Genomic DNA, 25129 nt, shown 5'->3' on the forward strand with positions numbered 1-25129 from the left:
TGAAAGCATCTTTCAGGTATTGTCCTGAGTTCCTAACAAATCTACCGTTTAGAGATAATGCCTTTTTTTCTTTTAAAAGTAAAGAAGTTTAAAAAAAACTGGAAACATATGTATTATAGAGATTATTTTAATTCTTTATAAAGACTGAATTACTTTGTTATGTATAAAATTTGCATTGTGAAATACTGATTCAAAATGTTTATTAAATGTTATATCATTTTCATATAATAATTACTAATGATAAATACAATAACTGCAATAATTTACTTAGTTGAGTTTACCTTAAATGTTTTAATTATTGATTGAAGGGGGCTTTGATCTGTCTATTTTTAAATCACTTTGCAAATTGGAATGAGAAGGGCAACAACTTAGTAAAGAATACTTCATAAACCCTGTGGAAAATTTTGCATATCAATAATTATATAAGGAACCTTGGTAGCACAGAGGATAATGCACTAGGCTGCTAACCAAAAGAACAGCAGTTCGAACCCACCAGCTGGTCCACAAGAGAAAAGACCTGGCAATCTGCTTCTGTAAAGTTTACAGCCTAGGAAACCCTATGAGGAAGTTCTACTCTGCCCTATAGGGTCGCTATGAGTCAGAATCATCTCAACGGCACACACAACAACAACAATTATAAAACTATGGACCAAGAAATATGATCCAACACAAAACACAATTTTCTGTTCTCAAGAATTCAACAGTCTTGACAGAGATATCTACAAGCATTCATTAACAGTAAACAATACCAGAAAAGACATTATTACTCTAGAATGTGTGATGAACTAGAAGTGTGCCTGATCATAACCTGGAGCAGGCAAAAATGCATGAAGAAATAGACACTTGAGTTTTTTATTAAAAGGTATGTAAAATTTTGAAAAGCAGGATGGAATCCAGAGGCCATTTCAGGACAGGGAAGGAGCATGAATGAAGGCAAGGCCATAGACATGAGTCCAGCTTTGTTGAGGTATTCTATGAACTACCCCACCCAGCATAGTTTACACCTTTCTAGCATATCTGAATAGTTATTAAAATATTAATAAATTTTATTTGTGCATATGCATTTTATTTTAATCACATTTAGCACTATCATTCTTCTTAGATACAATGCCTCATCCAAATGTTAAACTCTTGAGAAACCCACATAGAGTTGTCTGTGGACTAAATACAAATTTTATAAGGTGTGGCTGAAACTGCTAATTATGCTTTATATTTATGCTCCTTTCTTCCTCAGTAGTATGTGTCCTGAATCTTAGTTTGGCACATGACCATAGAGGATAACCACAGCATTTCTCAGCCTCCCTTGCATCTGGGTTTTGTAAAGTGACTAAGTCTAGCCAAAGGCTTATTAGTGGATATTAGTGTCACTTCTAGGTAGGGTCCTTTAAGTGAGAAGGCATTCATTTCCTCTTCACAGCTTCATTTCTGCTGACTGTGCAGTGGAAATGAATAATGGATTTGGAGCTATTCTCTAGGATCATAAGGTAAAAGCTACGTGTTGGAGCCATCAGAGGAACAAGTTAAAGGAAGTTTGGTCCCTGAAGAGTGAGCCACCATACCAGCCCTGAATTGTCTTCCGGTTTAAGGCACTCTGGTGTGTGTGTGTGTGTGTGTGTGTGTGTGTGCGCGCGCGCGCACGTGTGTGCGTGTGTGTGTGTTTCTCACATCTAAACCTAACCCTAATACTGAAGGTAAAAGTCATTTCTGTCCCTGTGACACACTGAAGTCCAAGAAAATGTTAATTGTAAACAAAGAATTATTTTCTTTTGGATATTAAAATATAACTATGCCAGGGGAATCAAAGACAAACTCGTTATGACAACATTATCCAAGGTCATCATAGGGCTTAGTGTCAGAATGTATTTAATATGTCACGTTTTTCCTATTATTAAAACTTTTGATTATATGTATCATTTTAATCGTACTTGATATGCCTATACATTTTATACTTTTTTTTCCTAATTTGTAAAATGTTTCCTCCTTCAAGTTTTTTTCTTCTTCTTCTTCTTCTCTTTTTTGTGGTAGAGCTTAATTACCTTTTGGAATCTGTGTAATGTCTATCCCAATATTTTAATAGCATGTCTTCTAGTAGTTCTCAGAAAAAGTAGAGATGGCTCAGACATTTTATCCTCATTAACACATTTAAAAGCTTTATTTTATAAATAAATTATCCAAAACACGTGCAATTCTTTAAACAGATGATTTAACCTATTATCCATCAGTGCAAAGAAAATGTTTCTCACTGACTATTGTTTGTTCAATGCCTGTGGAACAGAATAAAAATTACTCATACGTAGCCCTTGTAAAACATATGGAAGCTGTGTACATTTATGTATATAATACACATACATACATATGTTACACATAAATATATATATGTCATGTACATATATAGATATACATACAACATATATTTTTTGCAGGATTAAGGCATGAGATATGGAGATAAGGATGGATTAGTATTAAAAAGCCAAGAAAGAAGTTTCTACTTGTTCCCAAAGAGCTTAATATCCTCACCTCTCTTCTTACAATTTGTGAATAAACAAGGGCCAATACACAAAATATTAAAAGATCAAAGGATACAGATTAAAAGAATCATTCTATGAATTATGATAAGTAAGTCTTATCTAACAAAGTGCCATTTCCCATGTAAGTAAATTACAATCTCCCCATGTGAAGGCAAGCGAAGATTTTTTTTTTTTTTTTTAGATGATTAGATGTAATGCAAGTTACTACAGGTGGCTTCCAGGACTTCTAGAATTGACAATGCCCTCATTGTGACTGGTCTCCATGTGACACTGTGAATTCAGTCTTATCCTTGGGACTTTTCTTCTAAATAGTCGAGTGTTGGCAATAATGTCACTATTTGTGTATATATGTTGCTATTTCTGAACTCCTTCTTTCCTGAATCTTCTCCAAGAATTAGAAATCTTTGCTAATGCAAAATAGTCTTTTCTGAATGATTTTATAAAGAGCAACTTTGACATCCTTATTCCTCAGGCTGTAGATCAAGGGATTCAGCATTGGCACAATACTGGTGTAAAACACAGAAGACACTTTGCTTTGGTCCATGGAGCTGCCATTTGATGGCTGCAGGTACATGAATGCTATAGAACCATAGAATAGTGTAATAGCTGAGATGTGGGAGCTGCATGTACTGAAGGCTTTGGATCTGCCCTCAGTGGAATGGATTCGCAAGATGCTGGCAATGATGGAGACATAGGAGCCAAGGATGGTCAAGGTTGGTGCAAGAATATTAAATGCAGTGAAGCACATAACTACCACTTCATTTAAGTAAGTGTTGGAGCAGGAGAGCTCCAGTAGTGGATAAACATCACAGAAGTAATGGTTAATTATTTTAGCCTTGCAGTAAACCACTTTTAGCATGCAACCTGTAATAGCTGTGGCACCAATGGGGCCCATCATGTATACCTCAGCTATCAACCAGGAAAAGACCTGATATGACATGGCGACATTGTAAAGCAATGGATTACAGATGGCAACATAGCGATCATATGCCATCACAGCCAACATATGACATTCTGATATAATAAAAAAAGCAAAGAAGTAGAGCTGAGTCATGCATTCAGGGTAGGAGATGGTGTTCTTCTCTGTCACAAAGTTTACCAGCATTTTGGGAGTAATGACAGTGGAATAGCAGAGGTCAATGAAGGACAAACTGCTGAGAAAATAGTACATGGGGGTGTGCAAGTGAGAACTGAGCCCAATCAGTGTGATCATGCCCAGATTCCCCACCACTGTGACCACATAGACTCCTAGGAAGAAAAGAAAGAGGGGCAGCTGGAGCTCTGGTTTGTCTGTTAGCCCAGCGAGGATGAACTCAGTCACTGTGGAGTGATTTCCTGCTGCCATTTTCCTCTGGGAATTTTATGAAGGAAGAGAAGAAGAAATTTGAGGTACGTGTTTATTTATGCAATGTAAAAAAGACGCAAGTCTTATCATTCAGGTATCTCCAGTTTTCTCTCCCTGTCCCTGCTCTATGTTGGAAGTTAAAGACTGGGATTTCAGTATTATGGGTCATGCAAATAAACATCAGGAGGAATTACAAATTCTTTTGTTTCTGTGCTATATGAGTGGGTCTTATCAGACTTAATGGTCTGACTGAGACTGGTGGGACCCCAGAGGTCATGGCCCCTGGGCCCCCTGTTAGCCCAAGATTGGAACCATTCCCAAAGCCAACTGTTCTAACAGGGATTGGACTGGAGTATGAGACAGAAAATGATAGTTGTGAGGAGTAAAATTCTTGGCTCAAGTAGACACATGAGACTATGTGGGCAGCTCCTGTCTGGAGGCAACATGAGAAGGCAGAGGGGGACAGGAGCTGGTTCAATGGACAAGCGGAATACAGAGTGGAGAGGAGGAGTGTACTGTCACATTAGGGGGAGAGCAGCTAGAATTATATAGCAAGGTGTATATAACTTTTTGTATGAAAGAGTGACTTGATTTGTAAACTTTCACTTAAAGCACCAAAAATAATAATAATAAAAAAGGACTGGGTATTAGTACTGACCGGTCTCTGAACATCCAAAGAACTATTCTGGTAACTTAGAATTTTGAGCATTCTGAGTCCTGATGTAACAATGGTTAAGCACTCGACTGTTAACTGGAAGGTTGGCAGTTCAAAACTACCAAGTGGCTCTGTGGGAGAAAGACCTGGCAATCTGTTTCTGTAAAGATTACAGCCTAGAAAACCCTCTGGAGTCGTTCTGTTCCATCATGTGGGATAAATCAGATTTGAAAATCTAAGAATCTAAGAACAATGATGCATTTATATTTATAAAATATAAAATGGCACCTAAGAACAATGACAACAACAAAGCACTTTCCGTGGCTTATTTGCAATCCCCTCAACTCTTCTGCAAAACCTATACTATCAGGTATTAAGTACCAGTTGTAATAGAGTTAATTTCAAGTCGTGGCGATCCCATGTGTGCCACAGTAGAGCTATACTCCACAGGGTTTTCTTTTTCTTTTTTTAATTTTTATTGTGCTTTAAGTGAAAGTTTACAAATCAAGTCAGTCTCTCATACAAAAATTTATGTACACCTTGCTATATACTCTTAATTACTCTACCTCTAATGAGACAGCACACTCCTTCCCTCCACTCTCTCTTTTCGTGTCCATTCAGCCAGCTTCTGACCCCCTCTGCCCTCTTATCTCCCCTCCTGGCAGGAGATGCCAACACAGACTCATGTGTCTACTTGATCCGAGTAGCTCATTCTTCACAGAATCCCTGTCTGAAGAGTTGGCTTTGGGAATGGTTCCTGTCTTGGGCTAACAGAAGGTCTGGGACCATGACCTCCGGGTCCCTCCAGTCTCAGTCAGACCATCATGTCTGTTTTTTTATGAGAATTTGGGGTCTGCATCCTACTGCTCTCCTGTCCCCTCAGGGGTTCCCTGTCGTGTTCTCTGTCAGGGCAGTCACCCACAGGGTTTTCAATGGCTGATTTTTTTGGAAATGTGTCACCAGGACTTTCTTCTTTGGCACCTTAAGCATTTGCACTATACAGGGATTCTGCAACAATTACCAGTATACTTATTTTACATATTAGGGCACTAAGGCTCATAGTTTTTAATTTTTTCCCATAGTTAGGCATATTAGAACAAGTGATCAGTATATGACAGAAGGCCTATCTATCTTTATATGGATCCTTCCACATTTCACCTTCTATTTCTTCTTTTAGCTACTAATGTCTGCTCTCTTGTCTTGCATCTGTCATATCAGAGAAACCATGCACTGCAATTAATGTGAGGCAAATATTAATGGAAAATATAAAAATAATCTATTGACCACTGATGTAGGCTTGTTTCCCTTTAGAGAGTACAATGATTACTGGCATCAATTAAAAAATACAGAAATAGTGACTCTGGAAAGTAACTGAATGGCCATCATTAAGTATATCATTCAAATTGAGCTTCACATCCAGGAAAGAAGTGTGTTTTCTAATGAAGAGGACCCAGAAGTTCCTATGACTAAAGGTGAAACTCATTCATTCCCAAAGTACCATGTGCTACATATTCCTGTATAACCTGATGTAGTCCATGATCCTTGGGGCTTTGTTCTGGAGTACCATAGCTGCAGAATGGAAATTTTGTGTGATACTTAGACCGTGTTATCTTTGCACGTGTTAGGCATGTTGTCTTGGTGTATTTTGTACTCAGCTTCAAATAAGATCCTTTATCACTTTCTTGATGGCATTAAAGACCAATGCAGAAAGAATGTGTGTATCTCTGAGACGTGAGTTTTGAAGGAAGTTGATGAGTTCCTGGCATTGTATACCATAACTCTTCTATGTTCAAAAGAAAGAGATAAAAAGATATCATCAAAGATTGATACTGTGTCAGAAAGAAAAGAAAGAGAGTTGAGATAAGAATGAATGTGAGGGTGATATTACCATTCATTATAGGAAGGTGTTATTCAGTGATTACTATGTGTCATGGATTAAACTGTATGCCCCAAGAATATCTGTCAACTTGGCTAGGCCATGATTCCCAGTATTGTGTGATTGTCCACCGATTTGTCATTTGATGTGATTTTCCTATGTTGTAAATCCTATTTCTATGATGCTAATGAAGTGGGATTAGCGGCAGTTATGTAATGGGTCAGGACTCAATCTATGAGATTAGTTTGCATTGTAAGCCAATCTCTTCCCAGATATAAAAGAGGAAAGCGAACAGAGAGACAAGGGGACCACTTACCACCAAGAAAACAGAGCTAGAAACATGTATCCTTTGGACCTGGGGTCCCTGAGCTGAAATGTTCCTAGACCAGGGGAAGATTGATGACAAGGATGTTCCCCCAGATCTGACAGAGAAAGAAAGCCTTCCCTTGTTGTTGGCACCCTGGATTCTGGTTGCTAGCTTCCTAGACTGTGAGAGATTAAATTTCTGTTTGTTAAAGGTATCCACTTGTGGTATTTGTATTATAGCAGGACTAGACAACTAAGACATCATGTGATTAGAACTGTCCAGGCACTTCATAAATATTATTTGATATATTTTCCCCAGCAACCTTACAAGGCATGAGCTTATTATTCCCATTTTATAGATGAAAAAACTGAAACTTGACAGACTTAAGTGAGTTATTAATGGTGACCCTGTGGGTTTTCAACATATAGGTGGATGATGGTTTCATAACTCTGGAAATAAATTTGGTGTACCTATGGGAAACAAAATTTGTAATAAAAGACATGAACTAATACTAATAAAAAAAAAAAAAAACCCAGTGCCGTTGAGTCGACTCCAACTCCTACTGACCCTAATATCTTGTGGAAATATCAATCTGCTAAAAAAAAAAAAAAAAATCATGTGCAAAATACATGCTAAATTCAAAGAATGTAAGAGTTGAAAAAGTTGTAATAGCAATAATTAACATTTTTCTATGATTCCAATCAGACCAGCATCTTGACTAGATCCTATAGTGCTGAATCCTGCACTTGTCATTTATAAATGCTCAGATTGCTCAGTGAATGGTGGATGGATAAAGGGACATAACTAATTTCACAACCTGAAATAAATAAAAAATTCATTATCTTTCCCACATTGTCAATTTCATTTAAAATTCTCCTATTACAAGAGCAAGCTGTCATTCTGCCACTAAAATGTTTGCCGAAGGTATTTGTCTTACGCTGTGCAAATGATACGTGAAAACAAGTAAATATAAAGCACAAAATTGCAGGTTCTGCGCAGTCCTCTGCTTTCATGTTCCAATATGTTTCAAGTACAATACTAACGACAAAGGTTATTATAAAGTAGTCCCAATCTTTGGTATTGGTGATTTTCATATGCTTACTACTTTGTGGATTATTAGTAAAGGTAGTCCTCTAAAGTTTAAATAAACATATTTAGAAAGATTTTTGTTTGTTAATAGAAAATAATTTTCTGTTGTTGTTGAACCTTCTTATCTATAGGAGTAGAGTTTACCCATGATTGTGAAGGAATCCTAGAGTGAGAACTTGTTAGTCTTCAGATAACATCACAACACTACACAATAATGATTTAAAAGTGATTTGTCTGGAATTTAGTGATAGCACCAGGAAAAACTGCTTGCCTTCTTAGGTACACAATTAATTGACTTGTTTTGAAAACTAAATTGAGTTGCAAAAAAGAAAAAGGGTCAATAGTTGAAAAATATGACCTTAGTGATACCAATGGCATGGGAGATTGCATGATACAATTTAACACGTCCAACAACTTTTTCATTGGAAATACCTTTTACAACATAAATGGCTATTAAAAAAGTAGATGTTGCCAGACGGAATACACAGTTATCAAATTGACTATATCTGTGGAAAAAGATGATGGAAAAACACAATATCATGAGTTAGAAGAAGGCCAGGAGACGACTACAGAATACACTATTAATTGCTCATATGCAAGTTCAAATTGAAGCTGAAGAAAATTAAAACAAGTTCACAAGAGCCAAAATATGACTTTGAGTATATCCCACCTGAATTTATAGACCATCTCAAGAACAGATGTGACACACTGAACACTAATGGCCAAAGACCAGACGAGTTGTGGGATAACACCAAGGACATCATACATGAAGAAAGCAAAAGATCATAAAAAGACAGAAAGGGGGAAAAAAGTCCAAGAATAGATGTCAGAAGAGAACTAAAACTTGCTCTTAAACATACAGTAGCTTAAGCAAAAGGAAAAACTGATTAAATGAAAGAGCTGAGAAGAAGACTGCAAAGGGTAGATTAAGAAGACTAAGTATTATAATGAAATATGCCAAGATCTGGAACTAGAAAACCAAAAGAGAAGAACATACTAAAGAAGATATACAAATGACCTATATACTCATTAAAAGATGATGAGCATCTTTGGACAATAGAAGAATGGAAATAAAACCACAATGAGCTACCATTTTGCAACCACTAAGATGACTATAATTCAAAAGACAGGGAACAAAGTTTTGAAAAGGATGTGGAGAAACTGAACTCTCGTACATTTCTGGTGGGATTATAAAAAGTTACAGCTGCTTTGGCAGTTCATCAAAATGTTAAATACAAAGTTAGCCAGCACTTATACTCTTAAGTATATTACCAAGATAATTGAAAATATATATGCACATAAAAACTTGTGTATGAATGTTCAGGGAAGAATTATTCACAACAATCAAAGAGTGGGAATAGCCCAAATGTCCATAGAGTGGGAAAGGAATACATAAAATGTGGTTTATCCATAAAATGGAATGTTATTCTACAATATGAAGGAAAGAAATACCGAGACATGCTACTTTATGAATGAAACATGAAAACATTATGTTAAGTGAAAGAAGCCATTCACAAAAGGCCACCTATTATGATTCCATTCATATGAAAAGTTCAAAATAGACAGATTTATAGAGACAAAAAATAACTTAGTGTCTGCCATATGATAGAAGAAGGGGAAAGTGAAGATTGACTGCCAGTGAGAATGGGGATTGTTTTGAAGGGGATAATGAAAATGCTCTAAAATCAGATAGTGATGAGGACTGTGAAACTCTATGAACGTAATTAGAAACACAGAATTGTACCTTTAAGAGTGTAAATTTTGTGGTATGTGATTATATGTCAAAGCTACTACAAAAATAATAAAAACCACCACCAGCACCACCACAGCAACAACAACAAAATACTAACTGCATGCTAACGGTTTACCACCCTCCTCTAAGCCTTTCCCATCTAGGTTATACCTGGTGTATACGTCTTTATTTATTTCAAATGTACCCTTAAGTTCTTCTCCAACAATGAAGTACCCCTCCAGTCCAAAAAAAGTACACCATATACGCTCAAAATCTGACAGTCTTTTACAGTTACAGTCTTTTTTTTTCCCCCTCTAATACATTAGCAAGAAAAATATACCCAAACTCACCCAGTGCAGTAGAGTTGATTCCGACTCGTAGCGACCCTATAGGAGAGAGTAGAACTGGCCTATAGAGTTTCCAAGGAGCGCCTGGAGGATTCGAACTGCCATCCTATGGTTAGCAGCTGTAGAACTTAAGCACTACGCCACCAGGGTTTTTCAAGAAAAATATAGGCCTTTCTAATCATGAATTATTAATAAGCTAGACATATGTGATAGACATATATTCTATTTTAAAATTTTCTCCTATGTCTTTTATTGGAGAAAACCAATCAGAAATATAAAAATAAACAGCTTAAAACCAAACCAAATCCATTGTCAGAGAGTCAATTCTGCCTCATAGTGACCCTATAGGACAGGTAGAGCTGCCCCCATAGTGTTTTTAAGACTGTAAATCTTTACAGAAGCAGTTTGCCACATCTTCCTCCTATCGAGAAGCTGAAGGATTCTAATTGTCAAACTTTTTGTTAGCAGCTAAGCACTTAACCATACGCCACCAAACCAAAACAAACAAACAAAGAACCAAATGCATTGCCATCAGGTCGATTCGGACTCATAGTGACCCTATAGGACAGAGTCGAAGTGCCCCGATAGGGTTTCCATGGAATGCCTGGTGGATTCAAACTGTCAACCTTTTAGTTAGCAGCCAAACTCTTAACCACTATGCCACCAGAGTTTCCATGTGCCACCAAAGCTCCTTAAACATAGCTTCCAAAATGACCTCATTGCCATGGAGTCAATTCAGACTCAAAGCGACCTTCTACCAGAGAGCAGAACTGCTCCATAGAGTTCTTAGGCTGTAATATTTACAGGAGCAGATTGCTAGCTCTTTTCCCCCATGGAGCTGCTGGTGAGTTGGAACCTGGACTTTGAACGGTTCTTTCTGCTTCAATCATGGCCAATGAAGCAAAACCAGAACAGACCCAAACTTCTTAAATTAGGGTGAACTGGAACCGTAACTAGAGGGCAAAATTATGAGTCAAAATCTGCTAGAAACTTAATCTCCTCTTAGAAAACAAAGGCAGCATATGCATTGCATAGCTACCAAATTTCATGCCTCTCACAATTTGAGTAGAGTCAGACAACAGCAGTACCTCACTCAAAGGCTCAAAGATGAGAGCCAACCATGCCATTTTTAATGTGTGTCACTCTTTTCAGTCATGGCAATAATCCAATCTCACTAATCAGGTTCCTGAAAGGATAAACTACCCCTCTTCATGATCTCCTCTTCCAGGGCTTCGACTCATAATTTTTCCCCTTCCCAGTTATGGTTCTGGATCACTGAAATTAAAAAAAAAAAAAAAAAAGGCATTTTAGTCCTGGTCTGTTTTCCATTTGTCTGCCATGACTGATCCACTTCAAACCAGTTGGAAGCCCTTTTTCCAAACTCCAGCGTTTCAGTTAGCAGCCAAGCACTGAGCTATTGTGCCAACAGGGCTTCTTAGACATAGCTTAAAACCAAAACCAAGCCCGTTGCCATCAAGTTGATTCTGACTCATAATGCCCGTATAAGGCAGAATAGGACTGCGCTATAGGGTTTCTAAGGCTTTAAATCTTTACGGAAGTGGGTTGCCACGTTTTTCTCCTGTGGAGCAGCAGGTGAGTTTGAACTGATGACCTTATGGTTAACACCCGAGTGCTTTCACCACTGCACAAGGGCCCCTAAACATAGCTTAACCAAAAAAAAAAAAAAAAAAAACATTGCCATCTGGTTGATTCCAACTCATAATGACCTATAGGACAGAGTAGAACTGCCCCATAGGTTTTCCAAGGAGCACCTGGTAGATTCAAACTGCCTACCTTTTGGTTAGCAGCTGTAGCACTTAACCACTCTACCACCAGAGTTTCTAAGCATAGCTTAGAAGGTCTGAAATCGCAATACAGCTACATAGTCAGAAAATGCCCAGCAGATTTAAGTGAAGGTATCCAGTAATGTGTTACCTGACATCAGCTTTCCTCTGACTCTCAGATAGTTAGTTTGCCATCTGTAGACAGCAACACTCCGTAGCCCTGGGTCAGTTCTGTTCTTTACTATGAGGAAATTAAAGATGTCTGGAGTACAAGCAGTTTGCACTTGGTTACCAACTGAAAGATTGGTGGTTTGAACTCACTCACCAGTGCCCTGAAAGAAATGCTTGGCAATCTGTGTCCATAAAGATTATAGCCAAAAGAAACCCTACGGACCTCAGTTCTTTCCTATAACAAAGGGGGTCTCCACAAATCAGAATAAAATCAAGGGTAAGAGGTTTAGAGTATAAAACTTCCATTCACGATCAAGCCAAACCTGCTGCTGCTCTTGTAACCCCAGAAATTGTGATTTACCAGTTACGTTTCATAAAATCTTAGTTATGTTTTTTAAATCCATACCTTTATTTTACCTCTATTAAAAGAGGATTAGAAAATCACCCGCCCTGTGTCAGTGGTCTTAGACTATGTTGACTGACTCAACTTAGAGACCAATAAATCCTGAGCAAAATACTGTAAGAAAAAAAGTATGTGTGTGTGTGTGTGTATATATATATATATATATATATATATAGTGAGCTTTTGTAAAAGAAATCAGTGATAAAGCCAGTATAAGATTGCTAAAGCATACCAAAGGTATGCCAAGCATTCTTGTTTTGAGTTTTTCTCGGTTGGTAGTATAAAAGAATGTTATAGTCCCAGGCTTTCTTGATTTTATTAAAGTATTTGCTAAATTTCTTGTAATATTCTTATGTACATGTTGTGGTTATCTGTGATGGATTAAAATACAGAAAAATATCTCATAATTATTTGAACTCAAAGAACATCTAAAGACTATAAAGTGGATAATCTCAAGTTATCATTCTACAAGACTTTATATATAATAAAAAAAAGTCTTGAAAAATCATTTTATGAATAATTGGATGACGCTATAGAAGAAATTATAAAATTCATAGCTAGCATCAACACAGAAGAGAGTAATGAATACTTATATGATGATAATGATTCAAAAATATATTGTTAGACTGTGAATATGGACCGATATTTAAAAGAACAAATTTAACAGTGATAAACATATTTTTCTGTGAAATATAAATTCATTTATTTTGTGGATATTACCCAGAAATTTTTTAGGGCACTCAAATTGAGAGATGAATAGGATAGAATTCCTTGCTCTTCAGAGTCTCAGTCTAGAAAGAGAGATGGGCAGACTAGAAATTGTAACAAATGTTATGATTGCACAGGTCCTACAGGAACACAGTGAATATGGCACCAACTCAAAATGGGTCATTGCAGAGGCATAGCGAGGGGTGGGGGGCAAGGGAGGCACTTGCTCCCGGGTGTAAATCAAAGAGGACAGCAGGCAACGTACGGAATGACATTACCAGGCACCACAAACATGAAAGGCACCTGACTAAGGCAGCCTGACAAGAAGAGGGGAAAATATTTCTCCTGGTGTGTCACCACTATCAACGTCTATTCATGAAATTGGTGTGTGTAGGGGTGACTTAGAGATTGCCCCTCTGCACTGTTAATCTCCCTACACCCCGGATCACTGAGGGCTTGCTTCCCGGAGCAACCTGAACCTAGAAGGATCAGTAGGTGTAAGCCAGGCTTGCACAAAGTTCAAAATTGAGAAGCATTGAACTAACAGATCTTCATGTTCAAAAGATTTGCATCAAGAGAGAGAAAAAAAAAAAACTAAAAATGCAACAAATCTCAAAGAGTTCATTAAAAGAAGCATACTATCCAGAATAGGGAACTTGATAGTCATGCAAGATCAACTGCATCTGGTGAACTGTGCTTAGTGCTAAGACTTCATGAAGGCTAAAATGTTCTAGGACAGATGAGATTCAGATACGTACCTTTGCTCTGTGTGGAATGCTTAGCCAGGCTCCTTTGTATACTTTGACCAAGTGCCCTCTAAAGAAAATATGCTTAGTAATGTTGGTGTTGGCAGTTCAAAATACAACCCCTTGATTCCCTTTTACCGAAGGCTCAGAACACAGATCTCAGTTTTTGAGTTGCTCATGTAAATGTTATGAATTGAAAGTTGTGATTCCCTGGCCTTGCTACCCTGAGATACTTTCCAAAGTGGCAGGTTTTTATCCAGGGTTTGAATATACAAGAGATCTCATCAAAAGCATACAGATAAAGGTCCCTCAAGATTTCTGTTCACCAGGGATAAGCTATAAGGAAAAAGGAGCAAGTAAAATTTTCATTTCTCATCCTTCTTATGATGCTCTCATTAGCTCCCTTGTGTATACAATATTCTCACTCATTAGGTTGTTGTCTAGAAATTAAGATCTAGCAGATATTGTTCTAGGAGTTCCTCAAGACAACAGCTTCCAACATGAATATAATTTCTCAAAAATTTGAAGCCATAATTTTAATCTTTTTTCTATTTATTTAAAAAAATTTTTTAAGAGAAATAGTTCTTTGGATTTATTAATGTTGCTCATTGTAGTTTTTTTTTTTTTATTGTGCTTTAAATGAAAGTTTACAAATCAAGTCAGTCTCTCATACAAAAACTTACACACCTTGCTATGTAACCCTAACTGCTCTCCCCCTGATGTGACAGCACACTCCTCCTCTCCATCCTGTATTCCCCGTCCATTCAACTAGCTCCTGTACCCTTGTCTTCTCATCTATCCTCCTGACAGGAGCTACCCACCGAGCCTCTTGCGTCTACTAGAGCCAAGAAGCACATCCTCATTGGTATGATTTTCTGCCTTATGTTGTTGTTAGTTGTTGTCAAGTTGGTACTAACTCATAGCGACCTTATGTACCACAGAATGAAACACTGCCTGGTCTTACGCTATCCTTACGATTGTTTTAATGCTTGAGCCCATTGTTGCAGCCACTGTGTCAATCCATCTTGCTGAGGGTCTGTCTTCCACTTTTCTGCTGACTGTACTTTACCAGGTAGTCTACCGTATATTCAATATTCTTCGCTAACACCACAATTCAAAGGCGTCAACTCTTCTTCAGTCTTCCTTACTCATTGTCCAGCTTTCACATGCATATGAGGCGATTGAAAATACCATAGCTTCGGTCAGGTGCACCTTAATCTTCAAGGTGACATCTTTGTTTTTCAACACTTTAAAGAGGTCCTTTGCAATAGACTTGCCCAATGCAGTGGATCTTTTGATTTCTTGACTGCTGCTTCCAGGGGTGTTGATTGTGGACCCGAGTAAAATGAAACCCTTGACAACTTCAATCTTTTTTCCATTTATCGTGATGTGTCTTATTGGTCCAGTTGTGAGTTTTTTTTTGTTTTTTTTTTATGTTGAGGTGTAATCCATACTGAAGGCTGTGGTCTTTGATCTTCATGAGTAAGTGCTTCAAGTCCTCTTCACTTTCAGCAAGCAAGGTTGTGTCATCTGCATAAAGCAGGTTGTTAATGAGTCTTCCTCCAAACCTGATGCTCTGTTCTTCATATAGTCCAGCTTCTTGGATTATTTGCTCAGCATACAGGTTGAATAGGTATGGTGACTACAATCCTGACGCACACCTTTCCTGACTTTAAACCAATCAGGATCCCCTTGTTCTGTTCAAACAACTGCATCTTGATCTACGTACAGGTTCCTCATGAGCACAATTAAGTGTTCTGGAATACCCATTCTTCGCAATGTCGTCCATAAGTTGTTATGATCCACACAGTCTAATGCCTTTGCATAGTCAATAAAACACAGGTAAACATCCTCCTGGTATTCTCTGCTTTCAACCAGGATCCATTTTTCATCAACAATGATATATCTGGTTCCACATCCTCTTCTGAATCCAGCCTGAATTTCTGGCAGTTCCCTGTTGATATACTGCTACAGCTGCTTTTGAATGATCTTCAGCAAAATTTTACTTGCCTGTGGTATTAATGATGATTTCCACATTCAGTTGGACCACTTTTCTTGGGAATAGGCATAAATATGAATCTCTCCAATCAGTTGGCCAGGTAGCGGTCTTCCAAATTTCTTGGCATAGATGACTGAGAACTTCTAGTGCTGCATCTGTTTGTTGAAACATCTCAACTGTTAGACCATCAATTCCTGGAGCCCTGTTTTTCCAGTGCCTTCAGTGCAGATGGACTTCTTCCTTCAGTACCATTGGTTCCTGTTCATATGCTACCTCTTGCAATGGTTGAATGTCCACTAATTATTTTTGGTACAATGACTGTGTATTCTATCCGTCATCTTTTGATTCTTCCTTTGTCATTTAATATTTTCCCCATAGAATCCTTCACCATTGCATGTTCAATCAATTTCAGACTGCAGAAGCTGATAAAAACTTCAATTTCTTCATCTTTGGCCTTAGTGGTTGATGGGTAAATTTGAAAAATAGTCGTATCAACTGGTCTTCCTTGGAGACATATGGATATTATCCTATCACTGATAACGTTGTACTTCAGGACAGATCTTGAAATGTTCTTTTTGATGATAAGTGTAACACAATTCCTCTTACAGATGTCACTCCTGGCATGGTAGACTATATGATTGTTGGATTCGAAATGGCCAATACCAGTCTATTTCAGCTCAGTGATTGCCTAGGATATTGATGTTTGTGCATTCCAATTCATTTTGAAGATTTCCAATTTTCCTAGTTTCATACTTTGTACATTCCATGTTCCGATTATTAAAAGATGTTTGCAGATGTTTCTTCTCATTTTAAGACATGCCACATCAGCAAATGAAAGTCCCGAGAGCTTTATTCATGATGTCATTAAGGTCTACTCTATTTTGAGGAGGCAGCTCTTCCCCAGTTGTCTTTTGAGTGTCTTCCAACTTGGAGGGCTCATTTTTTGGCACTGTATCAGACAATGTTATGCTGCTGTTCATAAGGTTATGGCTAATTCTTTTCACTGGCTAATTCTTTTCAGAAGTAGACTGCTGGATCCTTCTTCTTAGTCTGCCTTAGTCTGGAAGTCCAGTCCAATCTCTGGTTGAAGAGTTGGCTTTGAGAATGGTTCCAGTCTTGGGCTAACAGAGGATCTGGGGGCCATGACCTCTGGGGTCCCTCCAGTCTGAATCAGACCATTAAGTCTGGTCTTTTTAAGGGAATTTGAGGTCTGCATCTCACTGTTCTGCTCCATCAGGGATTCTGTATTGTATCTATGTCATGGCAGTCATCGGTGGTAACTGGGCACCATCTAGTTCTTCTGCTCTCAGGCTGATGTAGTCTCTAGATTATGCGGCTCTTTCTGTCCCTTGGGCTTATATTTACCTTGTGTCTTTGGTGTTCATCATTCTGCTTTGCTTCAGGTGGGTTGAGACCAATTGATCCATCTTAGTTGGCCGCTTGCTAGCATTAAAGACCCCAGATGCCACTCACCAAAAGGGGATTCAGAGCGTTTTTTAAACACATTTTGTTTTGCCAATTGGCCTAGATGTCCCCTGAAACCATGGTCTTCAGGCCCCCACACTGCTAGTCTAGCGTTCAAAGTGTTTGGTTGTATTCAGGAAACTTCTCAGCTTTTGGTTTGATCCAGTTGTGCTGATCTCCCCTGTATTGTGTGTTGTCTTTTCCTTCACCTAAAATAGTCCTTGTCTACTATTTAATTAGTGAATATCCCTCTCCTTCCCTCCCTACCCTGATAACCATCAAAGAATACTTTCTTCTGTGTTTAAACTTTTTCTTGAGTTCTTATAATACTGATCTCATACAGTATTTGTTCTTTTGAGACTCACTAATTTCATTCAGAAGAATGTCTTCCAGATTCCCGCATGTTATGAGATGCTCCATGGATTCATTCTTGTTCCTTATTGTTGAGTAGTATTCCATTGTGGTAATATACCATAATTTGTTTATCCATTCATCCATTGATGGTCATCTTGGTTGTTTCCATCTTTTTGCTATTGTAAACAGTGCTACAATGGACATGGGTGTGCATATATCTATTCACATGAAGTCTATTTTTCTATGATATATTCCAAGGAGCGGGATTGGGAGATGGTGTGGTAGTTCTATTTCCAGCTTTTTAAGGACTCGCCAATTGATTTCCGAAGTGGTTGTACCATTTTACATTCCTACCAGCAGCATACAAGTGTTCCAATCTCTCCACAACCTCTTCAGTATTTATTATTTGGTGTTTTTTTGGATTAATGCCAGCCTCATTCGGGTGAGGTGGTATCTCATTGCAGCTTTGATTTGCACTTCTTGAATGGCTAACGATCATAAGCATTTCCTCAGGTATCTGTTAGCCACCTAAATGTCTTCTTTAGTGAAATGCCTATTCAAACCCTTTCCCACTTTTTAAATTGGGTTACTTGTCTTTTTGTTGTTGAGTTTTCACAGTGTCATGTAGATTTTAGAGATCAGACACTGATAGTAGCCAAAACTTTTTCCCTGTCTGTAGGTAGTCTTTTTACTGATTTGGTGAAGTCTTTGGATGAGCATTAAGTGTTTGATTTTTAGGAGCTCCTAGTTATCTAGTTTCTTTTCTGGTGTTTGTGCATTGTTAGTATGTTTTTTATGCTGTTTATGCCATATATAAGGGCTCTTAGTTTTGTCCCTATTTTTTCTTCCATGGTCTTTATCCTTTTAGATTTTATATCTAGGTCTTTGATCCATTTTGAGTTTTTTTTTTTAGCTGAACTTTAGATGAAGGTTTACAGAACTAGTTTCTCATCAAACAGTACACACATTGTTGTATGACATTAGTTAACAACCCATGACATGTCAGCACTCTCCTTTTTCAAGCCTGGGTTCCCTATTACCAGCTTTCCTGTTCCCTCCTGCTTTCCAGTCCCTGCCCCAGGGCTGGTGTGCCCCTTTAGTCTTCTTTTGTTTTTTCCCATGGGTCTGTTCAATCTTTGGCTGACGGGTGAACCTCAGGATTAACTTCATTTCTGAGCTAATAGGGTGCTCAGGGGCCATACTCTCATGGTTTCTCCAGTCTCTGTCAGGCCAGCAAGTCTGGTCTTTCTTTTTGAGTTAGAATTTTGTTCTATATTTTTCTCCAGCTCTGTCCCAGACCCTCTATTATGATCCCTGTCAGAGTAGTCAGTGGTGGTAGCCTGGGAGCATCTATTTGTACTGGACTCAGTCTGGTGGTGGCCGTGGTAGATGTGGTCTATTAGTCCATTGGACTAATCTTTCCGGTGTGTCATTTTTCTTCATTCTTCCTTGCTCCCAAAGGGGTGAGACCAGTGCAGTATCCCAGATGGCCGCTCAGAGGCTTTTAAGACCCCGGACGCTACTCACCAAAGTAGAATGTACAACATTTTCTTTATAAAGTCTGTTATGACAATTGAGCTAGATGTTCCCTGAGACCATGGTCCCCACAGCCCTCAGCCAAGCAATTCGGTCCCTAAGGGAGCTTGGATGTGCCTGTGGAGCTACCATTGCCTTGCCTTGTGCAGGTTGTGCTGGCTTCCCCAGTATTGTGTACTGTCTTACCGTTCACAAAAGTTACTGCTTATCTATTGTCTGTTAAGTTTTTTTTTCCATCTTCACTCCTCCACTCCCTCATAACCATCAAATATTATTTCTTTTTGTATAAACCTTTTCCTGAGTTATTATGGTAGTGGTCTTATGCAATATTTGTCTTTTTGTGATTGACTTATTTCACTCAGCTTGATGTCCTCCAGGTGCATCCATGTTATGAGATGCTTCACAGATTCATCATTGTTTTTAGCATTGCGTAATACTCCATTGTGTGTATGTATTACTGTTTATCCATTCATCTGTTGATGGGCATCTAGGTTGTTTCCATCTTTTTGCTATTGTGAGCAATGCTGCAATGAACATGGGTGTATATATATCTATTACTCTGACCACCCTTATTTCTCTAGGATATATTTCTAGGAGTGGGATTGCTGGATCATATGATATTTCTATTTCTAGCTTTCTAAGGAAGTGCTATATCGTTTTCCAAAATGGTTGTATCATTTAGCATTCCCACGAGCTGTGCAAAAGAGTTCCAATCTCCCTGCAGCCTGTCCAACATTTGTTATTTTCTCTTTTATTGATTGGTGCAAATAATGCCTGGGTGAGATGTTATATCATTGCAGTTTTGATTTGCATTTCTCTGATAGCTAGTAATCGTGAACATTTCCTCATATGTCTGTTGGCCACTTGAATTTTTTTTTTTTTTTTGGTGCAGTGTCTATTCATTTCCTTTGCCTATTTTTTAATTGGATTATTTGTCTTTTTGTTGTAGAAGTTTTGAATTTTCTTGTAGATTTTAGAGGTTAGACCTTTGTTTGATTTGTTATAGCCCCCAATTTTTTCCCAGTCTGTAGGTGTTCTTTTTACTCTTTCGGTGAAGTCTTGATGAGCATAGGTGTTTAATTTTTAGAAGATCCCAGTTATCTTGGTTATCCTCTGGAGCTTGTGTGTTATTGGTTGTGAATTGTATCCTGTTAATGCTATGTATTAAGGACTTTAGCATTTATCCTATTTTTTTCTATGAACTTCATAGTTTTTTGGCTTTATATTTGGGTCTTTGATCTATTTTGAGTTAGTTTTTGTATATAGTGTGAGATATGAGTCCTGTTTCAATTTTTTGCTGATGGACATCCCGTTTTTTAAAGCACCATTTGTTACAAAGACTGTCTTTTCCTCATTTGATGGACTTGGAAGCTCCTTGTCAAAGATCAGATGACCACAGGTAGATGGATTTACAACTGGGCTCTCTAGTCCATGGGTCAATAGGTATTTTGTCTTTGTACTAGTACCAGGCTGTTTTGACCACCATAGCTGTATAAGAAGTTCTGAGGTCAGGTAGTGCCACTTCTCCCACTTTATTCTTCTTCGTCATTAGTGCTTTACTTATCTGGGGCCTCTTCCCTTTCCATGTGATGTTAATGATAAGTTTTTACACCTCTTTAAAGAATGTTGTTGGTATTTAGATCAGTATTGCATTGTACTTCTAAGTTGATTTGGGTAGAAGTATTATCTTCACAATGTTGAGTCAATCTATCCATGAGCACGGTATGTTTTTCCATTTATGTAGATCTCTCTTGCTTCTTGCAGTAATATTTTGTAATTGTCTTCTATAGGTCTTTTACATCCCTGTTTAGAAGTATTCCCAAGTTTTTTTTTTTTTTTTTTTTTTTTTTTTTAGGGGCTATTAAAATGGTATTGTTTTCCTGATTTCATTTATGTCATTCTTTTTATTGGTACATAGGAATCCAACTGATTTTTGTTTTTCTTGTATCCTGATAATCTGTGGAATTACATGGAGTTTTTTTTTTTTTTTTTTTGGATTGTCTAAGTATAGTATCATATCATCTGCAAATAGGGACAGTTTAACTTCTTCATTACCTATTTGGATGCTCTTTATTTCTGTTTCTTGCCTTATTGCTCTAGCTAAGACTTCCAACACAATGTTAAACACAAGTGGTGATAAAGGGAATACTTGTCTTGTTCCTGTTCTCAAGGGGATTGTTCTCAGACTCTCCACTGAGAACGATGTTGGCCATTGGTTTCGCATAGATGGCCTTTATTATGTTGAGAAATTTTCATTTCAAACTTATTTTATTGAGAGTTTTTATTACGAATGGTTGTTGGACTTTTTCATATGCCCTTTCTGCCTAGATTGACATTATCATGTGACTCTTTTCTTTCCTGTTATTTATGTGGGGGATTACGTTGATTGAGTTTCTAATTTTGAACCATCCTTGCATAAACCAAAAAACCAAACCCACTGCTGTCGAGTCGATTCCGACTCATAATGACCCTATAGGACAGAGTAGAACGGCCCCATAGAGTTTCCAAGGAGCACCTGGCGGATTTGAACGGACGACCTCTTGGTTAGCAGCTGTAGCACTGAACCACTACGTCACAAGGGTTTCCCATACTTGCATACCTAGTATGAATCCTACTTGGTCATGACATATTATTATTTTTGTTTATATGATGCTGAATTCTATTGGCTAGAATTTTGAGAATTTTTTCATCTATATTCATGGGAGATATTGGTCTGTAATTTTCTTTTTTGTGTGTGTTGTCTTTACCTGGTTTTGGTATCAGGGTTATGCTGGCTTTATAGAATGAATTTGGAAGTATACTTTCCTTTTCTATGTTCTGAAATAACTTAAGTAGTACTGGTATAAGCTCTTCTCTGAATGTGTGGTAGAATTCTCCAGTGAAGCCATCCAGGCCAGGGTTTTTTTGGTTGGGAATTTTTTTTTTTTTTTATTACCTTGTCAATCAATCTCTTCTCTTGTTATGGGTCTGTTCAGATTTTCTACGTCATTTTGCATTAGTTTGAGTAGGCTGTGTGTCTCTAGAAATTAGTCCATTTCCTCAACGTTTTCAAATTTGTCGGAGTATAGTTTTTCAAAATACTCTGTTATGATCCTTTTTATTTCAGTCGGGTCTGTTGTAATGTCCCCCATTTCATTTCTTATTCGGGTTATTTGCATTCTCTCCTGTTTTTCTTTCATCAGTTTGGCCAGTGGTTTGTTGATTTTGTTGATTCTTTCAAAGAACAAACTTTTGGTTTTGTTGATTCTTTCTATTGTTTTTCTATTCTCTATTTCATTTATTTCTGCTCTGATATTTATTTCCTTCTTCTGGTGGCTGTGGGCTTCTTTTGCTGTTCTCTTTCTATTTGTTCAAGTTGTGTAACTAATGTTTTGATTTTGCCCCTTTCTTCTGTTTTTGATGTGTGCATCTAGTGCTATAAATTGACCTCTGAGCATTGCCTTTGCTGTATTGCAAAGGTTTTGGTATGACATGCTTTCTTTCTTGTTTGATTTTAGGAACTGTTTGATTCCACCTTTGATTTCTTCTATTACCCAGTGGTTTTTAAGCAAGGTGTTATTCAGTTTCCACATAATTGATTTTTTTCCTTACTCTTGCTATTGTTAATTTCTACTTTGATAACATTGTGGTCAGAGAAGATACTTTGTATTATCATAATGTTTTGTATTTTGTTGAGGGTTGCTCTGTGGCCTAAGATGTGGTCTATTTTGGAGAACATTCCATGTGTTTTGGAAAAGAATGTATACTTTGCAGCTGTTGGCTGGAGTGTTCTATAATGCCTATGAGGTCAAGTTGGCTGATTGTACTCTTTAGCTCTTCTGTATCTTTGTTGAGTTTCCTTCTAGGTGTTCTGTCCTTCACTGAGAGTGGTGTGTTGAAATCTCCTACTATTATTGTGGAACTGTCAGTTTCCCTTTTCAGTGCCGTCAGAGTTTGTTTTATGCATTTAGGAGCCGTGTCATTTTTTCCGTAGATGTTTATTATGGTTAACTCTTCATTATGGATAGTCCCTTTAATCATTATAAAGTGCCCTTCTTTGTCATTTATGGTGTATTTTGTTTTAAAGTCTGTCTTATCTGAAATTAGTATTGCCACTCCTGTTCTTTTTTGGTAGTTATTTGCTTGATATATTTTTTTCCATGCCTTGATTTTGACTAAATTTATGTCTTTGTTTCTGAGGTGTGTCTCTTGAAGAAAGCATACTGATAGATCCTGTTTTTTTATCCATTCTGTCACTCTGTCTCTTTATGGCTGCATTTAGACAATCTACATTCAGTGTAATTATTGATAGGTGTGAGTTGATTGCTGTCATTTTATACTGCTTGTGTGTGTGTGTGTGTGTGTGTGTGTGTGGTGCTAACGTTTTCTTTGTTCCTCTTATTATCCTCTGCTGAGTTTCTTTTGTTTGTGGAATTCTTTTTCATTTCTTTTGTTTCTGTAGATTTTGTTTTTATTGGTACTTTGCATTTTTCTTCTTTATTTTGATGAGTAGGTTTGTTAACTTTCCTTGTGGTTACTTTGAAATTTACCCTTATCTTCCTAGGTTTGAACCAGTCTATTAATTCTTGGTATTGCCTTACCTTTGCCTCCATTAGAAAGTTGTATGCCTATACCGTTTATTTCATCTTTTACTGCTCTGAAGTTTTTGTCATTTATAGATTAACCTCCCTGGTTCCCTGTTGCAATTCTTTTCATTGTGGATAGTCCTTGAGAGTTCATTTCCTAGGTTGGTACCTGGCTGGTACAATCTGGAGTCCTAGATTCAGGCTGTGATCTGATGTTGTTTGTTCTCAGACCAAAGGACTTCCTTTAATAATTCTTGTAAGTTTGGTTTGGTTTTTACATATTCTTCTAATTACTGTTTAACTGGAAATGTCCTAACTTCATCATCATATTTGAACGAAAGTTTTGCAGGATATGTATTTTCTTGGTTGGCATTTTTTTTTTTTTTTCAAGGTTTTGTATATGTCAGCCCATTGCCTTCTTGCCTGCACGGTTTCTACTCAACAATCAGAGTTTAGTCTTATTGTTTCACCTCTGTATGTGGCTTTTCATTCTTCCTGAGCAGCTCACAGGATTTTTTTCTTTGTCTTTGGTTTTAGTGAGTGTGCTTTTGATATGCCTTGGTGTTTTTCTTTTGGGGTCTATTCTATATGAGGTTCATTGAGCTTCTTGAGTGGTCAACTTTTCATCATTCATGACATTAGGGAAGTTTTCTGTCAGCAATTCTTCAATGATCCTCCCTGTGTCTTCCATTTTCTCTCCCTATTCTGGAACTCCAGTCACTCACAAATTTTTCCTTTTGATTGTATCCCACATAACTCTCAGAGTTTCTTCATTTTTCTTAGTTCTTTTTTCTGATTTTTCCTTAAACAGGGTTGTATCCAAGTGTTTGTCTTCAATTTTGTTGATTCTGTCTTCCATCATTTAAAACCTGCTCCTCAGCCCTTGTATGACACCGTCCATTTCTGAAATCTTGTTGTTAATCTTTGGATTTCTAATTGTTATTTTTGTATGATTTCTACTTGTGAATTTATTTCAGCAGTTTGTTCCTTTATTAGTTTTCTGAATTGTTCCTTTTTTTCTGTATTTTCCATGAATTTGTCTGCCTTTTCCATAAATTTGTCTATTTTTTCCCCATTTTTTGTTTCAACTCATGGGTTGCTCTGAATATTAGAAATTTGAATTCCCTGTCAAGTAGTGCTAGTGTCTTTTCTTTTACTGGAAAATCATCTGGTATTTTATTTTGGACAACTACTGGAACCATCATGTCCTGGTTTTTTATATGTTTTTATATTGTCTGCTGTCTTTGGGACATTCAGTAGTTATGTTCTTCATTTCTTGATAGATTTTTTGTTTCATCTTGCTTTTTTAATTTTAACTGGTTATGTCTGAGCAGGCAGCTTGTTGTTTGCTTGTCTGTACTCACAATACTTTTCATCTCCGTGTCCAATGGGCAGGGCCAGTCATTCAGCTATGGTGCAGCAGGGCCTGTCCAGTTAAGGGAAGTGGCTAGGATGGGTTTCTGTGACACGTACTAGGGCCGACAGGGCTGGCCAGGAATCAGTGCTGGGCATGTTCCAGT

At 37.6% G+C, this 25129-nt stretch overlaps 1 pseudogene; it reads right to left on the reverse strand.

Moving 5' to 3' along the window:
- Positions 1 to 2922: 2922 nt before the first annotated feature.
- Positions 2923 to 3873, reverse strand: LOC135227828 (olfactory receptor 8G50-like; annotated as a pseudogene).
- Positions 3874 to 25129: the final 21256 nt, after the last annotated feature.

Source organism: Loxodonta africana, chromosome 15 (assembly GCF_030014295.1).
Source record: "Loxodonta africana isolate mLoxAfr1 chromosome 15, mLoxAfr1.hap2, whole genome shotgun sequence".
Taxonomy (NCBI): domain Eukaryota; kingdom Metazoa; phylum Chordata; class Mammalia; order Proboscidea; family Elephantidae; genus Loxodonta; species Loxodonta africana.